The following is a 14,484-nucleotide window of genomic DNA, read 5'->3' as shown; positions in this document are numbered from 1 at the left end:
GGAGCTGCACAGGCCCCCTGGAACATAAGGCTAGGTTGCAATTTAAATCCCTGCAACCCCTGTAGTTACGCCCCTGGTGGGGGGGCCAAACCATTATATCCAGGATTTGTTATTCTTTATTATGCTAAAAGATAGTTCATAATGACATTGGCTGCATTTTTGAGGTCATTGTCCTGCTGCAGAATAAAGTTGGCACTAATCTCTCACCTCCCTGAGGGCATGGCATGATGAATAAATATCTGCCTGCATTTCTCAGCATTGAGGACAGCAGCCCCAAACACGTAAGGAACCTCGACCATACTTCCCCTGCAGCCTTCTGGGAGACATCACAGGTCCCAGAAAACTGTGGGACCATTTACAAAGCATAGTACAGCTCCCGCATGTGCAGTGGAAAACCAGTTGTGAAGCCACAAGGCTTCACAGACAGTTTTCCTTACTTAAGATGCAGGCACCGGGGTGGAAGAACTAGCTTGGATGAGGACAGCACTGGATCCCTGGACAGGTAAGTGTTCTTTATTTAAAGTCAGCAGCTACAGTATTTGTATCTGCTGACTTTACATTTTTGAGAGGAGACTGGAGCTCCTCTTTAAAGAGATCACTTCCCCAGAGTAGTACAGTGTTACTGCTACACACTGTATTGTTATGGTCACAGTGTGTTAAAAAAAATATAATAAAAGTAATAAAAAATAAAAGAAATTGACGTGTTCAAGAAGACTGAAGGGGGGGGGGGAGAAAACCTCTTCTTCGATCGCCTGGGTGGTTGGCCCTCCAAAATTGCCATTTTATAAACAGGAGTGGGAGAGAAGGCCTTAAATGTGGAACTTCTCCTTTTGGGTTGTCCTGATCTGCTTCTACTGGCCTCCTCTTTCCTAGGATACCCCTGGAAAACAGTCTCGGACAGAGTGCCAGCATAATGCTCTTGCCCTTAAACAATGAAAAAAATAATGTCCAAATTCCACAAGTTTCAATTGTTGTGGCCTACCAGCAAATATATACCATCCATAACATCAGGAGAACATCAAAAAGGCAAATTAGTGACACAATGGCAGAATATCAGTTGGTAATATCAGGTTGGTAATACAATCCCCCCCCCCCCCCAAAAAAAAAGTTGAAAACTTTCCTGTGCACCTGCGCCCCTTAACCTACCCAGCTGCTGCACCTAACACTTAATCAATGTTTTAAACTCACAACTTTTATATGCAGTGCTATACCTAATAAAGAACAAAATAATTCACAAAAAAAAAAAAAACATAAGTAGCAGAAAACCAGTGTAAATTTCATAAACTGCAAACTGATATCCAAAAAGTTGTATAAACAATTTGTAAACATAAACAACAATCTAAAGTGACCAGTGTTTCAAAAGTGCATAATAAAACATTCCCTAATGAAAGTGCTCAGTGTCCTTTTTGTTCCTGAGAGTAGACGTGGAAAATACACTGGGGACATGGCATAAAAGAGTGTGGTGGAGACTTAGGGGACACCAGAAGAAGAGCAGGTAATTTAAATCATTTTTTTCCTAAAAAAAATGAGTCATGAATCGTCAGGGTCTACATTTCTGTTTGAGTACCTTACCATTGTGCTATTCAGACGAGGGGGGAATATGTTTCTTCCACCCTAGTGATTTGGTTTCAGCAGTGATAGAGTACAGTAACTCATTATAATTCAAGTTGGATTTCAATGCTTCTGCACTGGCCAGATGCCACCACCAACACAATTGCCATACTGCATACACTTTAGAGATCATGTTGCCCTGGTCATTTGAAGAATGGAGACTTTTTGTTTAAATTGTATCTAAACCCAAAAGCAAACATTTATTGTATTGTTACTTGACAATCCTTAAAGTTACTTAACCAAAAACAAAAAATTTAATATATTAGATGTAGCGCCCTGCCTCTGTTAGGCTAAACATAGTTCTTGGCTTTACTGTAGTCAGTGAAGCAAGGGTCTGTTCTTTTGGTCAGTTCAGGGTTTCCTAAGCTAGAAGATTGATTGCCCTTTCCTTTTTCTGAAAGAAGCTTCCAGAAGATAGAGCATGTTGGTATATCAGTCAGTTATAAATATTTATCATGCCTCAGCCAATCCCTGGAGGGGGTGTCCAGCAAGTGGCTGGGTAGATGATAAATATATAGGAGTAATTTCCAGAGTATTCTTCCTCTGCTAGGAGGGTTCCAGTACTCCTGGGGTTGCTGCCTTCAAGATGCAGCTAGTGTGAGACAGAAGTTGCAGTTTGGGGCTGGTGCTGGGCTGGAGGAGTTCTTGCTGGAAGGCACAGTTCTGAAGTTCTGGTATGGAGAAAAAATATTTTTGTCTCATCGAAAAGTGTCATGTGGAAGCTGGCTGGCAGTCAGCTCCTGGGACATTGTGAATAAAACCTACTGTGGGACATTCACAGGTGTCTGCATTTGGATGATTTCTGATATCGTCGTGGAGGATCCTGAACTCCTAAATCCCCTCCTGTTCAGGTTTTCTGCGATAAATTAACAAAAAGACATCCCCTACTGAGTCTGTGTTATCAGTGTACATAAAACTGTCTGTGGCAGGTAGCCTCTGTACTAGCAAGGGAGATCTGTTTATATTTTTAGCTGCCTTTTCTAGTGGGAGTGCAACATGTAGCTTACCAATCATTGGATGCGTAGGCTACATTTTTTCAGGCTTTTATTGCACCTGATAATTGGCCAGTAACACACCTCTCTTCTTGGGATGGCTACATTCACTTCTCCACTGCCTTCATGGCGCAGGAATGTAGCCATCTTTGGACTGCACCGTTGTCAATCAATGTGTAGGCAGCTTGCCTACATGGGGAATGTTGGCAAGTGAGACAGGCTGCCCAGGCTGGGAAGGAGTTAAACCTGTTTCTGCATTTTTATGGTCTTTTCTAGGCTCTGCCCCCTTCTCTGTGCTGTAAATAAAAAGGTGAAGGGCTCTGCACACAGGGAGCTGCTGCATGGGAAGAAAACACAGGAAAACCTGAAGATGTCATCTCCAGCTAGGAGGAGGACTGCGGCGCCTTGCAGTTCATCGGAGGCACTGGGGTTCTGGAGAACAGCCAAGACATGGCAAACACCAGCTGGACTACTACCTTGCCTGGGCAGCCATACAGCTATTGTTAGGGATCGGACTCTGTTCATATTGCATACCTCCCAACTTTTTGAGATGGGAATGAGGGACACAAATTATCAAAAGTATGTAGCATAGGACACACCCCCTGCTACGCCCCCTTAAAGGAGAATTATACCAAAAAAATAGTTAAACCCACAAGTGCTTTTTTACCAGTACTATTCCTTTATATTGGCTTTTACCATGTACATATGCAGCAATTTAGAAATTGGATGAAAGGTTTAGCACTGGGAAACATTTTTTGATAGATAAACAGTGCATTTTATATACAACTATATATATCAGATCAAAATGAGGGACAAATGAGGGGGAAAGAGGGACAGAGGGACTTTCTTCCAAATCAGGGACAGTCCCTTGAAATCAGGGATAAATGGGCGCTATGATATTGGACTATAATGTTGAAGTCTCTTCAGTTAAGTTGCATAAACCGTTCTGAGTTTGGTCTGAAGTAATTCAAAGGGGTGCCTGTTGGTTCTGGCATATCTAAAGAACCAGGGTCTGTAAAGCACTATGAGATATGAAATAATACCTCTACAGAGAGTAAACAAGGAGAAGGAATGTAGTTGCTAAGTGTAACCAAGTACGTTCAAGACACCAAGCAACCAGTCATGGTACCTGGTAAGGTGACAGGTCCTCCAATAGCAAGTCTTTTTTTTTTTTTTAAAGCGGAGTTCCACCCTGGATTTTTTTTTTTAATACCCCCGGGACAGTCAGGGCTAGTACATTCCACAATGGGTAGCCCCTGATCTGTCCCGGGTTGCACTTACCTGTTAGGACAAATACTTACCTTGAAAACGTCTTGTCCAGCGCTGCCATCTCAGATGTGGGCAGCTTGAAGCCAGCGAGATCCCCTTCAGCGTCTTCTTCCGCCTTCTTCGGTCCCCTCCGTCACTTCCGTGTCGCGCGCGTCATCCCTCCACAGCTTCTGGGCATGCCCAGAAGCTGTTTAGAAGGGGATGACGCGCGCGACCCGGAACTGACGTTGGGGCCGGTGCAGGCGCAATGATTCCTGGGAGCTATGACGTTCAGCTCCCAGGAATCATTGCAGAGCCAGGAAGTGACGACGTGCCGCGGCCGAGGAAGAAGGAAGTAAGGTAAGTATTTTTTCTTCGCTACGAGGTAAGTAAAAAAAAAAAAAATATGCGATTATACATTACTTTTTCAGGTGACCCGGAGCGAGAAGATGGAGGTAAGTATTAAATTAGGGTGGAACTGCACTTTAAGCATTATGTCTGTTGCTATGTTTGTGTCTGTAGTAGTTTGCAGGTATGGTATACAAAATGACTTATTCAATAGAAAGTTCAAGTTAGGCACAAAAAAATCAAAATTCACTCTGTTGGTCAGATCACTACACAATAGGTTTGATGGGTTGCTATGGGTTTCTTCATTTAAAGCAACCCTGTCCTAGTTAAAATATGCCTGAATCACTAATCGTTGATGGTAGCAGCATTCGACTTGTCCATTGGCCTGTATCCTCCCATAACCTCCATCCCAATAGCACATGAACAAAAAAAACAGTAAAAGTGTGTTAGCACTAAGATGAACTGTTTGACAACAAACATGCTGGTTTTATGATAAAATATAGAGAAGCGTTTATTATTTGGGTCTTTTTATGGAGCTAAGGGTTCTGGTAGGTGTCAAGAATCTTTGGACTTCTGGGGTTTTGAAGATTATTACTAAAATCCTACATGTGCTAAAGGAGATGTAAAGGGTACTTTAAAAATAGACATTCATACTCACCACAATGATGCAGTATTAGTGTGACGCTGCAGCTGTCCCATGTCATGTCTAAGACTGAGAGATTACTTGATCACTGATCAGAGTGGAAAGTAGGAAGAGTCAGTCACTGCTCTTTGCAGCGCTGGGCTGTGGATGGGGCCGCTGGCTTCGGCTTTCAGCTGAGAACCAGAGCCAGCTGTCAATCAGGCACCTGGGTGGATCCCAACAATTTGGCCACAATCCTTCCAGAGGCTGGAGCAGTGCTGTGATGTCAGACGACAGTGGGCTTTAGCCTTATTCTGGGTCACAGGAGAGTAAAAATTAAGTGCACTCCTGTTACCCAGAGGAGAAATACAGTGGGTAGAGAAAAGAATCACCCCCTTTAAATTAATCACATTTTGTTGCTTTGCAGCCTGAAATGAAGACACACAGTTTATGTTTTTATCCAGCTGTATTTTTTCAGTGCAACTTATAACATCCAAATGAAAGATATAACACCAACATATCAGAAAAAAAAATCAAAAACAAAATCAGAGTTGGAAAAAGGATAACTCCCCTCTTAAAAAATGACCTGTAAACTCAATCAGGTGTAGTTAATCACCTTCTCAATGGCACACATAGCCATTTTACTTTCAACTGTGATCAGCTGTGGTCAGCTTGATTAGCTCAGCATGAAAGGACTTTTCATGCTGCATTTCAGTCCCTGGTAGTGCAACTGAAGCAAACAATCAACTATTGGTGGCAAGGAACTGTCAAATTATCTCTGGGATAAAGTTGTGGACAGGCACAAGTCAGGAGATAGACAAAAACACATTTCAATTGCTCTATCAATGCCTAGAAGCACAGTGAAGTCTATTATTAGGAAGTGGAAGGTATTTGGTACAACACCGACCCTCCCTGGATCGGGACGTCGCAACAAACTGGATGAAAAAGTCAGTAGGAAACTGGTCAGAGAGGCTACCAAGAGGCCTACAGCAACTCTGAAGCAGTTGCTGTAATTTATAACAAAGAGTGGTCATTGTATGCATGTGACAACAATATCACAAATTCTCCACAAATGTGGCTTGTATGTGTGGGTTGCAATAAAAAAAAGCCACTCCTCAAGGAAGGTCACATGATGTCACAACTGAGCTTTGCCAAAACGCACCTTGAAGATTCTAAAGTCAGACAGAAAAAGGTGTTATGGTCAGATGAGACTAAAATTGAATGATTTGGCCTCAACACCAAATGATATATCTGGAAGAAATACAATACAGCTCCCCATCCAAATAACACCATTCCAACACAGTAAAGCATGGAGGTGGTAATATCCTGTTATGGGGGTGTTTCCCTGAAGCAGGGACTGGAGCACTTGTCAGGATAGAAGGAAAAATCGATGGGCAAAATACTGTCAAATTCTTGAGGAAAATCTGCCAGAAAGTTGTCAATGGGAAGAAGGTTTACCTTCCAACATGAAAATGACCCAAAGCACACAGCAAAAATTACCACACAATAGTTGAAGGAGAAAAAGGTGAATGTCCTTGCATGGCCTAGTCAGAGCCCAGACTTAAACCTCATTAAAAATCTGTGGAATGATTTGAACACTGCAGTCCACAAACGGTCACCATCAAATTTAACTGAACTTCTGCAAAAAAAAAAAAAAAAAGAGTGGGCAAATATTGCAGAGTCTAGATGTGCAAAGTTAGTAGAGACATATCCCAATAGGCTAAAGGCTGCAATTAAAGCAAAGGGTGATTCAAGAAACAACTGACACAAGGGGGTGATCCATTTTCCAACTCAGTGATTCTGTTTTTTTAAATTTATTTGATTTTTTTTTCTGACATGTTGGTGTTATATCTTTCACTTGGATGTTATAAAATACAGCTGGATAAATCACAAACTGTGTCTGTCTTCATTTCAGGCTGCAAAGCAACAAAATGTGATTATTGTTAAGGGGGGTGATACTTTTTTTACCCACTTCTTTTATTAAGGTAATATGAATCCACCACCCACTCAGCTACATAGGCTGAGTGGGTAGAATGTTACTTTTGATCTGCAAGGTATAACAATAGAGATCTAAAAATCAACTTTACCCATTTTGTTTTTGACTGTTTGCATGTAAGCATGTCTCACTTTTTACCTTCTATTTTTCTAACTTATTACTTTTAGCCATTTTCTGCAACCTTTTCTATGCATCGCCTGCCTAATGATATTCAATATAAAAATGAATAAGCTGCACTTTGATTGCTCTAAAGAGCATTGAAGTCTAAAGAGACTGTTGTGTGTAATTAATATTGTATCATTGCCTTCAAAGCGGAGCTTTAGTCTCTCAAAAAAAATTAAAGCGGAGTTCCGGCCTCGGGGGTCAATTTGAGCTAAAAATACCAGGGCCAGGGCTAGTACATTCTATAACGGATAGAATCTGAACTGTCCCGGGTCGCACTTACCTGTAAGAAGAAATACTCACCTTGAAAATTTCTTCTCCAGCGCTGCCATCTCAGGTGTGGGCAGCTGAAGCCGCAGCTTCCCTCTTTGTGTCGTGTCTTCATGCCCAGAAGCTGTTTAGCAGTGAATACCACGCCTGCACCGGAAGTGACGAGCGGGGCCGGTGCAGGCACATTGATTCCTGGGAGCGATGACGTTCAGCTCCCAGGAATCATCGCAAACCATAAGTGACGACGCGGGCCGCGGCCGCAGAGGGAGGAAGTGGAAGGAAGGTGAGTATATTTTCTTCTATAATAAGGTAAGTGACCAAAAAAAAGAAAATCGCCATTATCCATTTCTTTTTCAGGTTCCCCTTAGCAAGCGGATGGGCCAAAATCGGTTTTATTGATTTTGAGGCCGGAACTCCACTTTAAGTCAGCAACTACACATACACATACCATAGCTGCTGACTTTTAATATAAGGACACTTACCTGTCCAAGGATCCATGATGTTGGCACCCAAGCCAATTCTTTAATTGGCTTCAGGTGCAGGCACCTGCATTGTAGGTAAGGGTAACCTGCAGTGTAGGATTCTGGCTTCACAGCCGGTTTCCTATTCCTCATGCGCGAGTCGCACTGCACTATGTGACTGGTCCTGCCATCTTTTGGGACCTGTGTGTGTCCCAAAAGGCTGCAGACAGAAGGAGTAGGAGGCCAAGCATGGTTGTAAATCTCCTTTGCGATCTGAGTTGGGAGTGGGTACCTATCAAAACCATGTACCCACTCCCCCCTTGAGATTGTGCTTGGAGACACAGCAAACCTTCTGGCAATGGCACGTATTGATGTGCCATCCTGGAGGAGTTGGACTGCCTGTGCAACCTGTATAGGGTCCAAAACTAGTGAAAAAAAAGTCAGAAAAAATTAGTAGGGAAAAAAAATTTCAGTGGCCTCCACCTGTAAAACTATTCCTGTTTTGGGGGTTGTCTCATTGTTGCCCATCACGTGCATCTGTTGTTAATTTCATTAACACCAAAGCATCTGAAACAGATTAACAAACACCCCACCATCTTAACTGACCAAATCAATATCCCAGGAATTTAATTGACTTGATGCTGTACTCTGATTAAAAAGTGTTCCTTTATTTTTTCTTGAGCAGTTATATATGTATGTATATGTATATATATATATATATGTATATATACAGTAGATGTTTTAATACCCCTTGTGGACTTTTACTGTGCCAAGTATCATTTATCACCAGATTAATACTTGATTTCCCTGAGCGCTTGGTATAGTTGCTCATTCAATTCAATGGGCTGGCCTACGTGTGTTTGTCACACAAAATAAACTCCTTTTGAAATTCATGTTTTATTACGAGACAATCGCTGGCAAAAAAAGCATCGCTTTTGGGGTGGCAATAAATGTTAACACAATATGGAATCATGGAAAGAATTGTGGTTCTTCTGCCAAAGATCTGAGCGAAGTCAAGATACTTTTCCCCACTTTTCTAACCCAAAACAAAGAGTTGGAGACGTTTTATAAATATATAAGGGACTAAACATGTGAAGGCTCACCATTTTTATAAATAAGGCTGAATGTGAGTATACTAGGTTACAGTTTATAGGCACAGGGAATATGCCAAGTTGAGGCAAAGTTAGGGATACAGGACAATAGAAGTGGCATGTGAAACAGTATAGATAGAGGATAAGAACCAGTGCGAAACATTTTATCCAGCAAACAGAAGAGAAGTCATTTATACACTCAATAGAAAAATTACCCATTTTGTGTGTAGCACACTCCCTAAAGAGCCACTGGTGAACTTTGGTCCTATTTCCCCCTTAGAGCACACACAACCAGGCAAACAGCATTTTCTGCATTCTTCCATTGGCTCCAAAGAACAGGGTTTTTTGAGAACGATGAACTGGGATAGGGAGAGGGAGCATGGGATACCCCAGAAAACTGTAGCACTGAATAACTTGAAGACTCCTTGAGTTTCTGGCTGCACAGTACAAAAATTAATATCCCACAGGATCTCTGTGCTGACCGTGAAATTAAAATCCTACAGGATCTCTATGCTGATGGTGACTAGTACTCCTTCCAGAGTGTAAACGCTACATACAGTCACTAACTCCTCAGCAGTGGGATTGCTTACTCACTTAGCTACTGGATCACCAGTAGCCTTCTGCTGATATCCACCAGGCTCTTTCTAATGAGAGAGCTGTAGACTCACACCACCACTGGACAGTTGGACTCTTTACCACCAACTTCTCTCTCCAGTGAGCTTCTCCTGACCCAACTTGATCCCTAAATGCAAGCTTGCACATAGGCCCCCCAGCTAAGCCCATCTGGGACCTTGGTGTCTTCCCAATGGATTCTTCTAGAAATCAGCCCCAGGGGAAGAGCCTTGGCACATGGGGTCTCCTCCAACAGGACTGGGTCCAGGAACTCTGCTGCTCAGGCTTCATGCCATTTATGAGCTCCCTCACCACAGGGACTGGCTAGAGTTTCATAAATATTCAGGCTACATGCCCTGCTCTTTTTCCCACTATGGTTTTAGAATACTCTAGAAGGCAGGGAGAAGCAACCGAGCAGCCCTTATTAATCTGGACTAGATTCAACAGAACATGTTATGCTTATTAAACGACAGAAAACACTGGCAAATATATATATATATATATATACTGTATAAGAAAGACTGAATAGTCCGCTAGTGGTAAAGGAGTATGTAACACTTGAATAAAGGCAGCTCTTCTCACAAGTAAGGCAAACTCTGGACAGGATATATAAAAAAGAAGAAAAGCGTCAGGGAGGAGATGCCGGCAGCCTCCATCTTGTGGCTCAATCCGGAACTCGGAACGAATAGGAGGTTGCCGGCATCTCTTCCCTGCCAGGCCGTGGTCTCTGCATGTCGGATCAGCGTGGATGGACTTTTAACCTGTAGGAGATCCTTTTTGTTCATTGCTGAGCCCAAATCCACCATCATCTTGTGAGTTGCCTAATGTCATTGCTATAAAATGTAATTTTTATTTTTATATTGAATTGAATGGGCTGCCTTGTTCACAACACACAAAATTGCATGAAAATGGAATGACAAAAATCATGAGTTGGAACTCTTGTTCCCACTATGTGATATTTGAAGGGGGCCTTACCCTCACTTTCTATCAGGACAGGAAGTGAGGGTAATCTCTTCAATGAGTAAACTGACAAAAACACATTGTTAGTAAAGGGAGGAAGTGATAGAACTTCTGACAGATTCTATTATAGGCATTTCAGGACCAGAACAGTAGACACAATCTGGTAATTAGATCGGGGGGTTGGGGTCCCTTTAAACAAAACCTGGCAATATCCCCTATACAGATAGGATATATTAAGAGTAAGTCCCCACATCTCCTCCAACCAAAGAGATTATGGGAAAATGGGATTTTTAAGTGCCAACAAAAAGGAGTAACAGATAAATACAATATATCTAAAAACCGCAATTTTTATTTATACAAAAAAAACTTTTTTTTTTTTTAAAGTATATCATAGAAACATATTAGATCAACATTGTCAACATATAATATGACAGTTCTGTGCAATCAGTGGGTGGTCTGATGTATATGGATCTGATGTCTATGGATTAACACGTTTGGCCCAAATGAGGGACTTCTTCAGCATCCACTTTTCAATAACTAGTAAACAATACTAACAGTGCATTAATTGGACATAGTACATATGCAGTATCTCACAAAATTGAGTACACCCCTCACATTTTTGTAAATATTTTATTCAATTATCTTTTCATGTGACAACACTGAAGAAATGACACTTTGCTACAATGTAGAGTAGTGAGTGTACAGCTTGTATAACAGTGTCAATTTTCTGTCCCCTCAAAATAACTCAACACACAGCCATCAATGTCCAAACCGCTGTCAACAAAAGTGAGTACACCCCTAAATGAAATGTCCAAATTGGGCCCAATTAACCATTTTCCCTTCCCAGTGTCATGTGACTCGTTGGTGTTACAAGGTCTCAGGTGTAAATGGGGAGTAGGTTTGTGAATTTGGTGTTATCGCTCTTACTCTCTAATACTGGTCACAGGAAGTTCAACATGGCACCTCATGGCAAAAAACTCTCTGAGGATTTGAAAAAAAGAATTGTTGCTCTACATAAAGATGGCCTAGGCTATACAAAGATTGACAAGACCCTGAAACTGAGCTGCAACATGGTAACATGCACGCGCTCAGTGTCATATCCAGAGGTTGTCTTTGGGAAATAGACGTATGAGTGCTGCCGGTGTTCCGTGAAAAAACCATACCCGTGAGAAAACCATACCCTCGTCACTTCCGGTGCTGCTACGGAGGGTATGGATTTCTCACGGTCCTTACACTTGCCGCCGTTACATTAAAACAAATCCTCTGCAACATCAGTCATCTCCGCTCCTTCCCCTGTCACTTCCCTCATGTCGCCTAATAAATATAAAAGCGGATCACGGAGCCGAGATCGGCGTCATTTTCATCTCATACACCCGCCGCCGCTTTTAAATTTATTAGGGGAGATCAGGGAAGTCACAGCGATAGAAGAGGAGATGTTTAATGTTGCAGCCGAACTGTTTTAATTATACCACCGCAAGTATGACATTTCACACAGTGCCGTGAGTTTTTCCTACCCTCTGAGCATGCGCACTTGTGTTCTTCTTTGCTGTTCTGTTACGTCTCCGGGGCTCTGAGCATGCGCACTGCTGCGCTGCTCAGCTGTTTGACACAGGAAGTGACGAGGGTATGGTTTCTTCACGGGGTATGGTTTTTTAACGTTACACCGGCATTGCTGCAGAGGTTGAAGGGGCGGAGGCTCAGCCTGTCAGTGTTAAGATCATACCCTGCACAATGCATCAAATTGGTCTGCATGGCTGTCGTCCCAGAAGGAAGCCTCTTCTAAAGATGATGCACAAGAAAGCCCGCAAACCATTTGCTGAAGACAAGCAGACTAAGGACATGAATTACTGAAACCATGCCCTGTGGTCTGATGAGACCAAGATAAAATTTTTTGGTTCAGATGGTGTCAAGCGTGTCTGATGGCAACCAGCTGAGGAGTACAAAGACAAGTGTGTCTTGCCTACATTCATGCATGGTGGTGGGAGAGTCATGGTCTGGGGCTGCATGAGTGCTGCCGGCACTGGGGAGCTACAGCTCATTGAGGGAACGATGAATGCCAACATGTACTGTGACATACTGAAGCAGAGCATGATCCCCTCCCTTTGGAGACTGGGCCACAGGGCAGTATTCCAACATGATAACGACCCCAAACACACCTTCAAGACGACCACTGCCTTGCTAAAGAAGCTGAGGGTAAAGGTGATGGACTGGCCAAGCATGTCTCAAGACCTAAACCCTATTAAGCATCTGTGGGGCATCCTCAAATGGAAGATGGAGGAGCGCAAGGTCTTTAACCACTTAAGCCCCGGAGGATTTGGCTGCTCAAAGACCAGGGCCTATTTTGCGATTCGGCACTGCGTGATTGTAACGGACAATGGAAATGAAATTGACGTCCTTTTTTTTCCCACAAACAAAGCTTTTGGTGGTATTTGATCACCTGTGCGATTTTTACTTTTTGCGCTATAAACAAAAAAAAAAGCGACAATTTGGAAAAAATAACAATATTTTTCAAATTTTTTTAAATTATATTCTCAAAAAAAATAATGTAAAAATCTATTTTTTTTAACATTTTAGGGCAATTTGTTTTCTGCTACATATTTTTGGTAAAAAAAATCGCAATAAGCGTGTTTTGATTGGTTTGCGCAAAAGTTATTGCGTTTACTAACTACGGGAAAGATTTATGTAATTTTTATTGTGTTTTTTTTTAACTAGTAATGGCGGCGATCTGCGATTTTTTTTGCAGGACTGCAACATTGTGGCAGACAGATCAGACCCCTGACTGACATTTTTGACACTTTTGGGGGTACCAGTGACATTACTACAGTAATCAGTGCTATAAATATGCACTGTTACTGTAAAAATGACACTGGCAGGGAAGGGGTTAACTTTATTGGTGATCAGTATCCCTAGGGGCGTGATTCTAACTGTGGGGGGGCGTGGCTTGTTAGATCATAACAGAGACATACGATCCTACATAGCAGGATCGCATAGCCTCTGTCATGATCTAAGGGAGAATGACAGATGGCTGTGTTTACATTAGCCGCCTGCCTTTCTCCCTCTCCTGAGCGAGATCACGAGTGGCCTGCGGACATCGGAGCCGCCGGTCACTCGCGTGGGGATGTCTGTGAACGAACGGGGGCAGGAGCGCGCCTCCGGCGGCACACGCTCGCCCCCTACAGGCTCCTGGGTTGAGCGACGTAGCCCTATACGTCGGTTTGCCCAGGAGCGGCTGACTGCCGCAGTAAATGTACTTGCGGCGGTCGGCAAGTGGTTAACATCCACCAGCTCTGTGATGTCGTCACGGAGGAGTGGAAGAGGACTCCAGTGGCAACCTGTGAAGCTCTGGGGAACTCCATGCCCAAGAGGATCATGGCAGTGCTGGAAAATAATGGTGGCCACACAACATATTGACACTTTGGGCCCAATTTGGACATTTTCACTTAGGGGTGTACTAACTTTTGTTGCCAGCAGTTTAGACATTAATGGCTGTGTGTTGAGTTATTTTGAGGGGACAGCAAATTTACACTGTTATACAAGCTGTACACTCACTACTTTACATTGTAGAAAAGTGTAATTTCTTCAGTGTTGTCACATGAAAAGATGTAATAAAATATTTACAAAAATGTGAGGGGTGTACTCACTTTTGTGAGATACTGTACATATACAATAAATACATATCAAGGTAGATCACATAAACAAAAAATTTACTATCATATAATTGGTGAGCCGTGTCTGATGGGGGGAGGGAGGGAAAGAAAGGCAAAGGAAGGAATGGAGGGAGGGGATAATGGAAAAGGGTATGATCTGAAACACTATGGAGGATGTTGTTGAGTCATCATATTGGGGGAAACAGAGGCAGATAAGGAAAAGGAGGACTATTTATATGAGGTCAAAAAGTATTCAAATACCTCAGATATTGACAACAAAAATGTCACCAATTTATCACGCCCTGCATAACTGCAGCCAAACAGGAGAATGATTTTGATCCGTATGTGGTCGCCTCTGCTTGGCAGAAGTCAAACTGATGATCAACTTCTGTTGAATGGGCTTTTTCAAAAATATATCTTGATTGCAGTAGTAGAGAGTCCCTGCTGTCAGACTACAATGTTTC

The sequence above is a fragment of the Pelophylax lessonae genome (genome assembly GCF_965119305.1).
Source record: "Pelophylax lessonae genome assembly, chromosome: 3".
NCBI lineage: Eukaryota > Metazoa > Chordata > Amphibia > Anura > Ranidae > Pelophylax > Pelophylax lessonae.
Note: the sequence above shows the minus strand (reverse complement) of the source record.